The sequence below is a fragment of the Castanea sativa genome, chromosome 12, assembly GCF_040712315.1.
Source record: "Castanea sativa cultivar Marrone di Chiusa Pesio chromosome 12, ASM4071231v1".
Lineage (NCBI taxonomy): Eukaryota > Viridiplantae > Streptophyta > Magnoliopsida > Fagales > Fagaceae > Castanea > Castanea sativa.
Window position 1 is genome coordinate 2,698,227 of NC_134024.1, and position 13,092 is coordinate 2,711,318.

Genomic DNA, 13,092 nt, shown 5'->3' on the forward strand with positions numbered 1-13,092 from the left:
AATATTTGCTTGCTTGCATGGGTCTAATTACAATAAAGATGAACATGTGAAATGGGCATGGGTGGTTGGACTTGGTCATGATCTGAAATGAGCCTGGAAAATTTCAAGAACATCAAGAGCCAAAGAACAATAATCATATGTCAAATACTTCCATAAGTAAAGAGCAATTATAAAATGAGGTTTAAAGTATTAATATCATAGATCAATGAGGTAATTATATTATAGATGAAGGAGGCAATGCATGTGACAGGCTATGGTACCCTTTCCATTACTTGACATTATATATATATATATATATATATATATATTCATTCTGTTAAGCTCCTACATGTTTGGGGAGGAAAAAAGAATAGGGGAAAAGAAAAGAAAAGAAAAAGTCTAGCTAAGAAAATGCAAAGGAAAAAGATGTCATTTTAAGATGAGATTTGGAAGCAAAAACTTCCAGTTTTGATGTTTACTCACTTTTAATCACATTATTTCTTCTGCTTTTAAAACACCAACAGAAGCATTTTCTTGTCATTCATTGTTGTCAAATAGCTAGGAGTCTCATTGACAACTCTACTCAAACATGTGGTGGGTAATCCATTAAAAACTGTACACTAAAAGAAAAAGAAAATGCAAAAACCAACAGAGGAAAGACAGTGACTTGCGAAACGTTGATTAAGCATCACGGTCACTTAACTCTTCAGACAATCCTTGTACTCACTTGACTCTTCGAGAATCGAGTTACCATGGGTTTACGTGTTGCCATTTAATTCTTTTTGGGTTTGGTATGTCATTAGAGCTTCCTTCTCCACTAGGTCCGGCCCCGTCACAATCATCACGGCGCACTTGACTTTGTGACATTCCACTACCACTGTCGAATTGTTGAAATTGTGATGGAAAACATCCAAGTCCCCATAAGGAGTGATGCTGTTGTTGCTATCTTGGACCATTGTTCGGTCAAGATCTTCTATGTCTTTTTCATAAATCACACGCAACCCGCATTTTTTTACCTTCCAGATTGAGTCTTTGGTTCGAAATTCAATTCCAATCTGACGAGAATCCATTCGCATCACCTCCCGACCATAATTTATTAAATTCCTCGTCTAAGAATTGAGTAGCCACATAGCCTAGCCAAAGGTGATCGATAAAACCTTATCAATTAAGGAACGGCTACTAAAAGGCGAGTGTTTTTCCATTATTTGTCAACGAACAGGGAAGAGAGTAAATTTGATTTGGAACAACATAATGCGTACAAAACACAACGCAAATAGCAATTCCCACCTTCTTATACAAATGAGAAGGTTGTTTTATTTTCACTTCATTCCCCATGCTTTGGTGGCTAAACCACTCAGGAATTTCACTTCCAGGAATAACAATGTTATATGAATCTTTTAGGATTGAGAGACGGAGAGAGGGAGAGAGCTTGAGGGACTTTTTTATCCCTAAGATAAACCAATCTATGCAACTTTGATTGTCAACCAATTGAAAGCAATTTCGAAGATAGAGAGATGGTTCCAATGAATCTCTTTGTTTTAATGGATCTGTTAACATTTCCAGTGAGATACAACCTTCTGCCTCAACTTCGGCAATATTCAATGGAAGCTTTGGCAATGATCGAAGACTTGTGCAATTATTCAAGTTCATCAATTTCAATTTTGAAAGTTGAATGATGCTTTCCGGAAGGCAAACAAAATCATTTCCACTTAGATCCAACCACATTAAAGAGAATAAGGAACCAATGTCATTGGAGATTGCCTTGAGATTGCAGTCATTCAAAAACAAGCTAGTCAAAGAAGATGCACAATTTGATAGAGATAGAGAAGACAATAGCAAGTCCATGGGATCAGGACTTGTTGGCATTGAATAAAACGGGAGGACCTTATACCACAATTTATTAGATGATAACCCCTTACATCCATGGATAGATAGCGATTTAAGTTTTTTTAAGAGACCAATGGAAGGAGGGACCTTTCTTATAGCAGTTCCTCTCAAATCCAACCGCTGTAGACTTTCAGCATTCCCTAGGTTCTCTGGCAGTGTATCCAGTTTTGAGCATCTCGCAAGAATGGCGTATCTAATAAACTTAAAATTAAAAATTGTATGAGGTAAACACACAAGATTTTTGCTGTCACTTAAATTCAAAATAACAAGGTCGGTCAAATGCTCAATTGACTTGGGCAGTGTTGTAATTGCAGTAGCACTCAATAGAAGACTCTGTACACGTTTCATGTTTCTCCCAAATTCTGGAATTTTTGTTATTTTTGAGCAACCATGAAGATCAAGGTCCGTAAGACACTCCATTTCAAACTTGCTTGGAAGACTTGTGAGGTTCTTGCATCCTTGTAAATTAAGAATGGTAAGCTTTTTATGAATTCCAATTGATGGGTGAATAGTACGTAAATTTATGCAACCTACAAGAACCAAACTCTCAATATTTGGGACTTCAATGATGTCTGGGGCTTCAATAAGTTTTTGAGATTCACTCAGCTCAATGAATTTCAAATCCTCAAAATTCTTTTAAAAGCCAAAAAAAGAAAAAGAAAATAGTAAAACAATTAGCTTCTACAAACAAACTTATTATATATATATAAAAAAAAAAAAAAAAGTAGTATAAAGGTACCTAAATTACCTTTGATTGGGAACTTGATATCAACGATTTTGAAGGGTACCCTCTCCAATCAAGAATTCTTAAGCTTGTAGGAAGATGTTTGAGATCATGTGTAAGTTGAACACCACAAATTTTAAGCAATTTTAGATTTCGCATCTTTGAAAAGGCCTCAGGATTCCAATCTACATTTTTTGGTTCATGCATCTCTAGTACTATGCCTTGAATTTGCTTTGTTCCCTAATAATAAAAATAAGAGGGATTAGTATAAAATGTATAATTACTAGAATAATATAATTTAAACTCCATTATTACTTATAAAAAAAATTATGTTGAATAATATAATAAAATATATGCTTATTAGTTTCTTTCAATAACCCCTTACCGTATTTTCTACCAGCACATTGTCGATATCTTTAAATGACCACAATCTACTACGTTCCTCAGGATCTTTGCACTCTTGACAAACTATATCTCGACCCATTTCTTGTAATAAATCATGCATCCACAATAGATTTTCATGCAATTTAATGAGAGACTTATCAATAAGAACCCTCAATCCAATTATAGCATGAAGCCCAAGATAGTCTAGCATTTTTATGACGTCATCTCGTTTCTTGTGATTAAAAAAGCATGCAATATTTAAGAAAATATCCTTCTCTGTTTGACCTAGTTCATCAAAACTTATTCGAAGCACATTGAGAATTCCTCTGTCACAAAATTCAATCATGAGCCTATCCAATTCACTTTTCCATTCATCAATGCTTTTTTTGAACAAGAAAGAACCCAAAACTTCAAGGGCCAAAGGAAGCCCCTTAGAATAATCTACAAAAGCTTGAGATAGCTTTCCATAATCTTCAATTGGATGGTCCATTTTAAAAGCTTTCAAACTAAAAAGTTTAAGAGCTTCATCATGATTCAATACTTCAGCCTCATATATTTCAGTTACTTCATGATTCACCAACAAATGCCTATCTCTTGTTGTTATCACAATTCTACTACCTGAACCAAACCAACAACGCTCCCCAGCTAACTTTTTCAATTGGTCTAATTCATTTACGTCATCAATAACAAGAAAAATCTTTTTGTTACGTAACCTATTCTTGATCATTCGAACTCCATCATCAACATCTTGTACATTCAAATTTTTGAGCATCAAAAGTTTTTTCAAAAGTATTTTTTGTAACTTACATAAACCACATTTTTTAGATTCTTCCCTAACATTAGCAATGAAACAGCAAGCTTCAAATTTATTGGAAACCATTCTATAAACAACTCTTGCAAGAGTTGTCTTGCCCATTCCTCCTGTCCCCCAAATTCCTATAATGCGAACATCATTTGACTCTATAGCTAAGTGTGACTTCAATTTCTCAACTCGGGATTCCATTCCTATTAGTCCCGTGGTATGTTCTGAGAAGGTATTACTCAATTTATTTAATATCACTTCCACAATGTCTTGGATACATTCTACCTCAGACCTACAGAGAAGAAAGAACAATAACTATGAATCTGAATCTATGACATTAAGTTTAGTAGCTTAAAACTGAAATTGGGACAAATAAATGTAATTGAATGCCTCTATTTTATATATATATATATATATATATATTTTTTTTATAATAATGCAATTGAATGCTTCAGACCAAAATCCAAAGATTTTTTTTTCTTTGGAGAAACAAAATCCAAAGAACTATCCATATAAGTATCGGGAAACTATCGTTCATTTTTAATAATACAATTATGGACCGTTCCTTGATTCCTTTCTTAATTTTCTTCAATTATTGTGGTTGAAGGTTCCTAGATTTTACATCCTCAATCTTTAACATGTTTTACCTCTTTATGTATAATTTCGTCTAAAACGCTTCCCTAATTCCCAAGATCATGGCTCTTCAAACTAGAGCTTAAATTTCTAGGGAGTTAGGAAGAAGAAGAAAATCAATGAAAGAGAGGGAAAACAAGCAACCACAAAATCAATATCAATCTCTATCTATCTATTTATCTATCTATAATATATTATAAAAGTCTTTTCAAATATATATATATATATATATATATATATATATATATATTGGATCCTACAACTAGTGGATGCACACAACAAGTGGCACAATCACCCGCTTCTATTTTTTTGGTAAAAATTAATAATTTGCATCTATTATAATTTAGAAATACATTTTTTTTTCAAACAAATGAAAAGATAAATTTGAGAGCAAAGATTTCAATCATTCATTAATATGTAAAGAGTCATGGTACAAAGCATTTGCCGTGGGCAAAAAGACAAATTTCAAAGATAAGCCGTAATTGTAATTTCTTTTTTGAACGTGGAAGAAAAAAAATCCTAAATTTTAAAAATTCTCTTTTTGAATTCAAAATCAAATTTGTTATTTGACATTTATGACTCTATTATTAAATGAAATTACCCTTTATTAATGAAGGTATTTTAAAACTACATAAAAGTCCAGTTTAAAGAGGCGAATCCTCTTTTATATATATATATTGGATCCTACAACTGGTGGATGCACAAAACAATGACAAGTGGCACAATTTTTTATATATTTAGAATGACATGGACTAATAGTGCCACATGACAAGTAGCAATTTGTTCATAACATATCACATTTGACATGTGGCAATACATTTAATCCTAAATTAATGGTATGTTATAAATATTTTGCATTTAAAACTCTTAAAAGTTTTTTTTTATTTTTTATATACAAGATAGAAATTTTACTCTAACCTAATCTAGATGTATATGTGTGTGAAGCTCTTCCCTGGAGACTTGAACTCCGACTCTTGCCCCTCCACGTCCCACAAGTACTTATACTTATCGTGCTTGTGTGTGTCTATATATATATATGGGTAAAATTTAGGTATAGTACTTATGTGTTGTTCCTTACGTTCCCCTCTTAAAATTTGGCTATGTGAATTTTTTCTCATGAGATAAAAGTATATTTTTTAGTTATATAGCTACAAGGCTAAATCTTAAGATGAGAACCTAAGAAACAGCATATATGGTACAATACCTAAATTTTATCCTCTCTCTCTCTCTCTCTATATATATATATCATAATATATTATAAATTACAATTTACTATAGACAAAGTTTAGTTACAAAATTGGTTGTAACCTAAGGCTACAAACTTACTCAATAAAATAAATATTACTATATATTTTGAAAATCTAACCATTAAATTGTATGTTCTTTATACTCTTAATATACATGTCAAATTTTGTGTCAATCAAATATTATTTACTATATGATCTATAAGTTTATATTTTATATTTTACTATACATAATTTTGAATGACAAAAACTAGCAATTTAAACAATTTATTAATACCATAGCTATTGATCTTTAATTTTCTAAAAATTTTGCAAGCATGGAAGATATAAGAAGAAGATGTAAATTAAATTTTGTGCACCAGGCAATTTTATATGGTTTCTAAAGGTTGTGATTGGGTCCAATGGATGTCCAGTTATTTATTATTATTGTTTTTTTTATCTCCTTATGTCATGTGGTCAATATAAACAGAATAAAAATATTGACCTGGTTTAATACACTCTTCCTAACATAATTAAACTTTATTGTGAAAGCGTCTTATATCTAAATTACCTTTTTCTTTACATAGTTTTTTTTTTTTTTTTTTTGTAAACAGTAATACTTGTTAGAACACACACGAAAATAATAATATTAATATTTTAAACCGGGTTTATAATACATTATTTAACCAGAGTACAACTACAAAAGGGCCTAACGTACCTTTCTTTACATAGTTGTTTGTGTGTAATAATTTCAATAAAACGTAAGCAAGAAGTGATTTCTGATTGTAATGGCAAAACTTGGGATTGTCTACCCTTTTCTTTATTTGACTTTGCTTAGAGGGAAACCAGTGTAGTCAATATAAATAATAAAAGGAAAATACCTGCGCATTGTATGGTTTTTTTTTTTTTTTTTTTTTTTTTTTAAGAGAGATCGCATTGTGTGGGTTATTTAATGTTATCTTTGCACAGTGGGAATTATACAACTTTGCTATGAACATAATTTATTCCACAATTTTTTTTACAATTTCTTTTATAGGAACATACTTTCACATGAACTCACAACTAAAGTCACTTTTATTTTACACTACTAAAATCAATAAGAAGTTTTGATTTTAAAATATAACTATCTCTATCTAAAAAAAACACATCACTCTTCTTCTTTTTTCTCCCACCTTTCAACATATAAGATTGTTCCTCTATCCTGTTTATATATATATATATAGTATCTTTTTATTTTGATAAGTTTAAGCTCATCATAGTCTCTTCTTTTCTTTTTCTTTTAAAGTAAACTCATCATATTTTGTACCTCAAATTTTGTCATGTTACCTTTTAACTATTTAATGATAACTTTTTTAGTAATTAAAAGATTAAACCATCATATAATATTTTGTTTTTATATTTGTATAGAGTACATTATACTCTATGTAATAAAAGTTGGTTTTAAAAGGGTATAGATTTATTAATGCCGGCTAGATTTAAGACTTTTTAAAATTAACTAATTTAGGGTATGTTTAGTAACTGTTTTTCCCCTTATTTTTTGTTTCCAAAAAAAAATTTTTATTTTTAAAACTAAAAAACTTGTTTGGCAACTCAAAATAGACAAAAAACAAAAACTGTTCTCAAATTCAATTTGTGAAAGAAACTGAAAATATGCAAAATGTTGTTTTCAATTTCTAATTTTAAAATTTAATGAAAACACGCATTTGATTTAATGAATCTGTCTCATTTAATGAGTTAAGACTAAAGTTCAAATTTTAGTAACAACATATTTTAGTATTTTCTATTATTTCTTAAAAAAAAAACTACTTTTTTTTAATTTCAACTAACCAAACATGTTTTTGATTTCAAAAATACAAGAAAATTGTTTTTTCTTTATATTCTCAAAAACAATTTTTTGAAAATAGAAAAAAAAATTGTTACTAAACATAACCTTAGTCTCTAAATTGGTAAATCCAACTTGAACCCTAATCTGTTACTCATTTTCTCATTTCTTACAATAATTAGGACCAAGTTGGTAAGTTTTGAAAAATCATGGACTTGACTTGCATTAACTAAAACCATCCAAAGCAACTAAATGTTATTTAAACATAAATATTTTGAATTAAATTACCTCTTTGGTAAATGCCATCCTGAGGTATTGGCCACTTCTTTCAAAACAGCTCTCCATTTCTGCACCTTCTCTGTGTTCTCCTTGAAACGTTGTTCGTGTTCATCAAAAGCTTGTTTGAAAGTTCCTGACTGCTTTCGTACATCAGATGGATCCACATTATAAAAAATAGGTAAAACTATCATTCCCGTCTTGGTTATGCATCCAATGATCTCTTCAAGTTCCTCTAGGCACCATGTTGAAGATGCATAATTTTTTGAGAGAATGACAATAGCAAATCTCGATTCTTTTATTGCTTTCATGAGTGTAGGTGAAATTGATTTTCCCCTCTCAAGTTTTTCATCATCTATAAAGGTGCAAATGCCCTTTTGATCCAAAGCAGTATATAAATGGCTCGTAAAACCACTGCGAGTGTCCTCACCTCTAAAACTGAGGAATACTTCATATGTCAATCGATGGGTAAAAGAGGAAGATGATGAGACTCTTTCGGTCTTCATGGAAGCCATTGAAAATATCCTGATAAAGTTTCAATCACAATTTAGATAAAATGTAAACTCAATTAAAACGGAAGATCAAATAACAAGGAAAATAAATTAGGAAATAGGAAAAGAAAGAAATAAAAGATACGGACGCATGAAAGAAAAGTGAGAACTTGCAGATTTGGTGAATTGCAGTGAGTATTATAAAGCTCAAAAAATCTCTTGAAACAACGCGAGTGGGTATCTGATACGAGAAAAAGTTTATAATAGAAGAAATTGGAGAAAGAGAAACTTCCTCGTTCCAGTAGTAATGTCCTATCTTCTATTCTTTTTGACCAACTTAAGTTCTTTTCATATTGCTTTTGTTCTATCTGTTCAGAATTCAGATGCCATTATGATGTGATATGCATAAATGCTGAATAAGGGGCACAAGCAGTGCATGATTTCTTTCTTTTTCTGATATGTCATTATGATGTGATTAGCTTAGGCTATACCCGTTGTTTGTTGCACAAGAATTAGGGACCATCTGTATGCACATTATATCTTGCATTTTGACCAACTATAAGAGCATCATACATTAATTATCAATTTTAGAAAACTTTTTATGAAAAATTAGATAAAAATTGAAAAAGCTGTAATAAAAAAATGAGGTACTTTTTATTTTTCTATAAAAAATTTTCTGAAGTAAAACCTGAGTTCTATTTATATTGCTTTGTTCTACCTCTTTGGATACCAAATGTAATGTGAACAGCATAAATGCTTCACTGGAAACTTGGTGACACATACATCCACTAGGATTGTGTTTGGTAATTTTACTCTGGGAATGTATTCCGTTGAGAGAAATAAAATTGTTGATTTGTGGTTGAGAACCCTTTCTCTATTAGTAACTTCCTCATTTTAATTTATATACAAAAAAAAATGAATTGTTTCTTACTATGTAATTACCCACTCCATACTCTCTCAAAAAAAAAAAAAACCACTCCATAATGCAAGGAATTAATTTTTCCCTTACATATAAGAGTATCTTCAATAAATAAGGCATTTTTTCACACAAATTGTAATAAATTAATCATATAAGAGCATCTCCAATAGATTAGGTATCAATTAACACTGATGAAAAAAAGAAGAAAGGAAAATAGAGTAAGGAAGAAGAAAAAACGATTTGATGTGGATTTTTTTTTTTTCAAAGAGGAAGTGAACTGAGAGAAACAAAACCTCTTGAAACAACGCTCTTGAATAGAGTTCTAATAGAAGAATTTCTTATTCTGTTGTATTTGTTATTGTGCTTAGACAATACTGTCACCTTTGTTGTTTACTACCACAGACTTCTTAATGCATTTACTCTTGACTTTTCTTTTTCGGTTTCTTTAGGCGTGGTGCGTGGGATGCAAGTAATGTACTCCTCCACTAAGAAAAGAAAAGAGAAGAAAGAGTAAGTTCCTGGTAACTAGTCTAAAGTTTCATTTACACTTCTTTTTTCCTTTTTATCCACTTTTTTACTTGCTTTAGTCTAGAGGAAACTTTTTTTTTTTTTTTTGAAATAAGTACTTTGAGAAGTGCTACTTCCACACTCAACTTTTTCACAATAAATTCTAAATAGTAGGTTGTTATGGGTTTTTAACATGAATCCATCACTAAAATTATTTTTTTGCCAACTAGTAACAGCAAGTGACAACTTGTCATCTAAAACCTGTTACAAAGTATATACTTTGGTGGAAATTTGATGACAATTTCTCCTATGCATGGTGGAAAAGAAGAGAAAGAGTAACTTCAAGGTGGCCAGCTATAAAGTCCTATTTATTTATATTAATTTAGACAAACTATAAAGCTCTATTCATATTGCTTTCTTTCTATCTATTCGGAATCCAGATGCCATCAAATGTGACATACATAAACACTTTAGGGAGAGTTTGGTTCATTGTGACGTGCTTTGGATGTAATGCACATTACAATAATGTGGCATTAAGATTTTTTTATTTATTTTTTCTAACATTACATAATATAAAATTACAAAATATATCATATCATCTTAATCTCATTATCTTCCTAAACAATATAATGTTGTATTCTTGTATTGAAATTACATTAATGTAATATTCCAATAACGTAATATTACGGTATAATGTAATATCATGGTGAACCAAATGCCCCCTTAGTGGAATCTGGAAACTTTACAACTAATAATACATCCACTAATTACTTTAACATATGCAGTGTGTGAAGTGATTATCCAAAAAAATACAAAAAAGTGGGTGAAGTTGCTAAAGAAAGTACATAAGTAGTGCATAATTATTTTATTTTTCTTTTATCAGCCAAATGATGCACTTTAAATCATTTAAGAAAACAATCTTTTCATAATCAATATATTGAGGCCAAATTGAAAAATAAGGGACTAATGCTTTAAGCGAGCTTGCTCTTTCAATTCTATTTAAAATTAATTTCTTGCCTTATATGTGTTTGTGCACGCATGCTCTTGTAACACACGTGTTCTTTATTCATCATATTTCTTTCTAAATTGTGTGAAGTGGTTAGCAAAGTTTAAGAAATATCAACAACCTTCTAACTTGTTTATAAAGTGATTGTACCTTATATTTACTCTTCTTGCTCCTGTTTCTACTACAACTATAACATGAACATTATCAATAATAAATTTTGTTAAAAGTATATGGTTAAATTATTAAATATTACATCATTTTCTTATAGTTTAAACTTTTCATTTCTTTGACTGAAAGTACTGAATAAAAGAGATGGACATGTATGAAAAGTGAAAACTTACAAATATGAGAAATGAATTTGCAGCAGTGATTGTAATTTGTAAAGCTCACTATTCTAAGAGATAACAGGCCTATCACTATCTCTTAGAAAGTAGAAACAACACATAATTCAATTCCTATTATATAATTTCATGTTTAATAAATGAATGATCACCATTCTTTCTTTTGCTTGCGACTTTGTGAGAGAGAGAGGAGGGAGGCATTACTAAAACTAAGGTCACCACAAAATTCACAACAATCTTACAACTACACTCAATTTGCCAACTACCTCGCACATGGGCCATTAAAAAAATAAAATTAATTAATTAATAGTGATAGGCCCAAGTAAAGGGTAGCAGTGAAATTGGGTATTGTAAATTCTTGTGAATTTTGTGGCGATCCTAGCATTGTTGGCCATTCACATCCTCTGTTTTCAGTGAAGTCTACATTTTTTATTTTTTTCTGTTTATTTTTTAAACAAAGTGGATGTGGGAATCTCAAACTGAAAATTATTTAACTCACGTTATTATAGTTATTACTTTTGCAGAAATTTAATTAACTAACGTAAAATCATTAAAAAAGCATCCTCTGTGTTTTCAATGATTTCTTTAAGCATCAATCCTCTTGATCCTATATACAGTTAGCTTTTCACAAAATAGTATTAAGAGAAGAACGTTTGTAATTTAACAATCGCAGTTGGTATAAGAGGAGAATTTCAGATACTAATACTATAAAAACAAAAGTGAAACACAAAACCCAGGATAAAAATCTTTGTCATCATCCAAATATAAATTGAATCGCAAACTAAATATCAATTCAAAAAAAAAATCAAAGAATTTACACAAAGCATTGAATAAGAGAAAAGAGAGGACCTTGAGTATGCGGATCACGTTGTGAAGATCGAGGAGACGAATAAGCTTGAACAATTGGTGGTAAAAAAAAAAAAACTTTCCGTGAGCTCAGTTTGAGAAGAGAAAAAACAGAGAGACAATAATTGAAGAGGAAAACTATGAGAGAAAGAGAGAGATGGGGAGGAAGAGAATGACTGGAGAGTGAAAAGGGAGAACGAATGCTGTTGAAGTGAGAGAGACAAATGCTGAAAAATAGGGTTAGCAGGGTTATAAAGCAAACCCAAAACTACGTGGTTTTGGTAATAAGGAGAGAAAAAAACAAAAGGGCATCACTATGGATCGAACCTGGGCTGGGATTGGTGGAATTGAGCGTGTCCTTGCCGCTAGGTTACCAGGAGCTTTCTTGATAATATAATATAATTGTGTTTTGTACAAAACACAATTTCACTATTTCAAAATTAGAACTGAAATTTTGCCTCGTGTACTGTGTATGGTTGTGTGCATATTCATATGTGCAACAACAATTTTCTTTAAAAAAGATTGAACATGTGGCAAACCAACTACTTCCTTATTTAATTGCTAGTATTAAATTTATTTAGAGATCTTTTTCGAAATTCAATTAATTATTTTTTAATTATGTTGTGCCTAAAAAAATTTAAGATGGTCACAAATATTTTTTAAATTTATATATAATAATTACTTTTTTCCAAGTTAACTAGCGGTACCAAAAAGAAGGAAAATAAGTATTATTTAGAGGAGTTGAAAAAGTAAAAAATTATTTAATTTTTTTAATTATATATATAGCTCTTCTTTAATGGCAAAATGTTGTCAACTCTGTCGTGCCATTAAATTATAAAATGGTGTTTTTCTTAGCAAAAATAAAATAAAAATGATAAAATAGTGTTGTTTAATGTAAAGTGGGCTTTCCATGTTTTAAAGAAAGCAAAATCATAAACAACAACTAAAACTATTCTACTAATAAATTTAAGAATGGGCATTGGGTATTGCCATATTGATATCAAAGAGAGAGTCAACAAATCAATTGTTAAACACAAAGTAAGCAGGTGCAAAAGTGAGAAAATTATTCAACTATGTTAAACGAATTGGAAGATAATTATGAGACACTAAAATGACAGTTGTAGGGATGAAGGCCCAGGGAAGGATGTTGGGCCGTAGGCCTTGTCTGAGGACACTTAGTGGTCCAAGGACATAGAGGCAACAGGGAAGGCATAAAAGATAGAATACCACGAACAAGTTATAGCTGCAAGAG

At 30.7% G+C, this 13,092-nt stretch overlaps 1 protein-coding gene and 1 pseudogene across 11 annotated transcripts in view; both read right to left on the reverse strand.

Annotated features, from left to right (window-relative positions):
• Positions 1-12,052, reverse strand: part of LOC142618892 (TMV resistance protein N-like) — a 107,698-nt gene extending 95,646 nt beyond the window's left edge. For all 11 annotated transcript variants that reach the window (XM_075791938.1, XM_075791943.1, XM_075791939.1 and 8 more), the window contains exon 1: positions 11,844-12,052. The gene's annotated coding sequence lies outside the window, so the exon portion shown is untranslated. The remainder of the gene's footprint in view (positions 1-11,843) is intronic.
• LOC142618896 (TMV resistance protein N-like) lies at positions 661-9,483 on the reverse strand (annotated as a pseudogene).
• Positions 12,053-13,092: the final 1,040 nt, after the last annotated feature.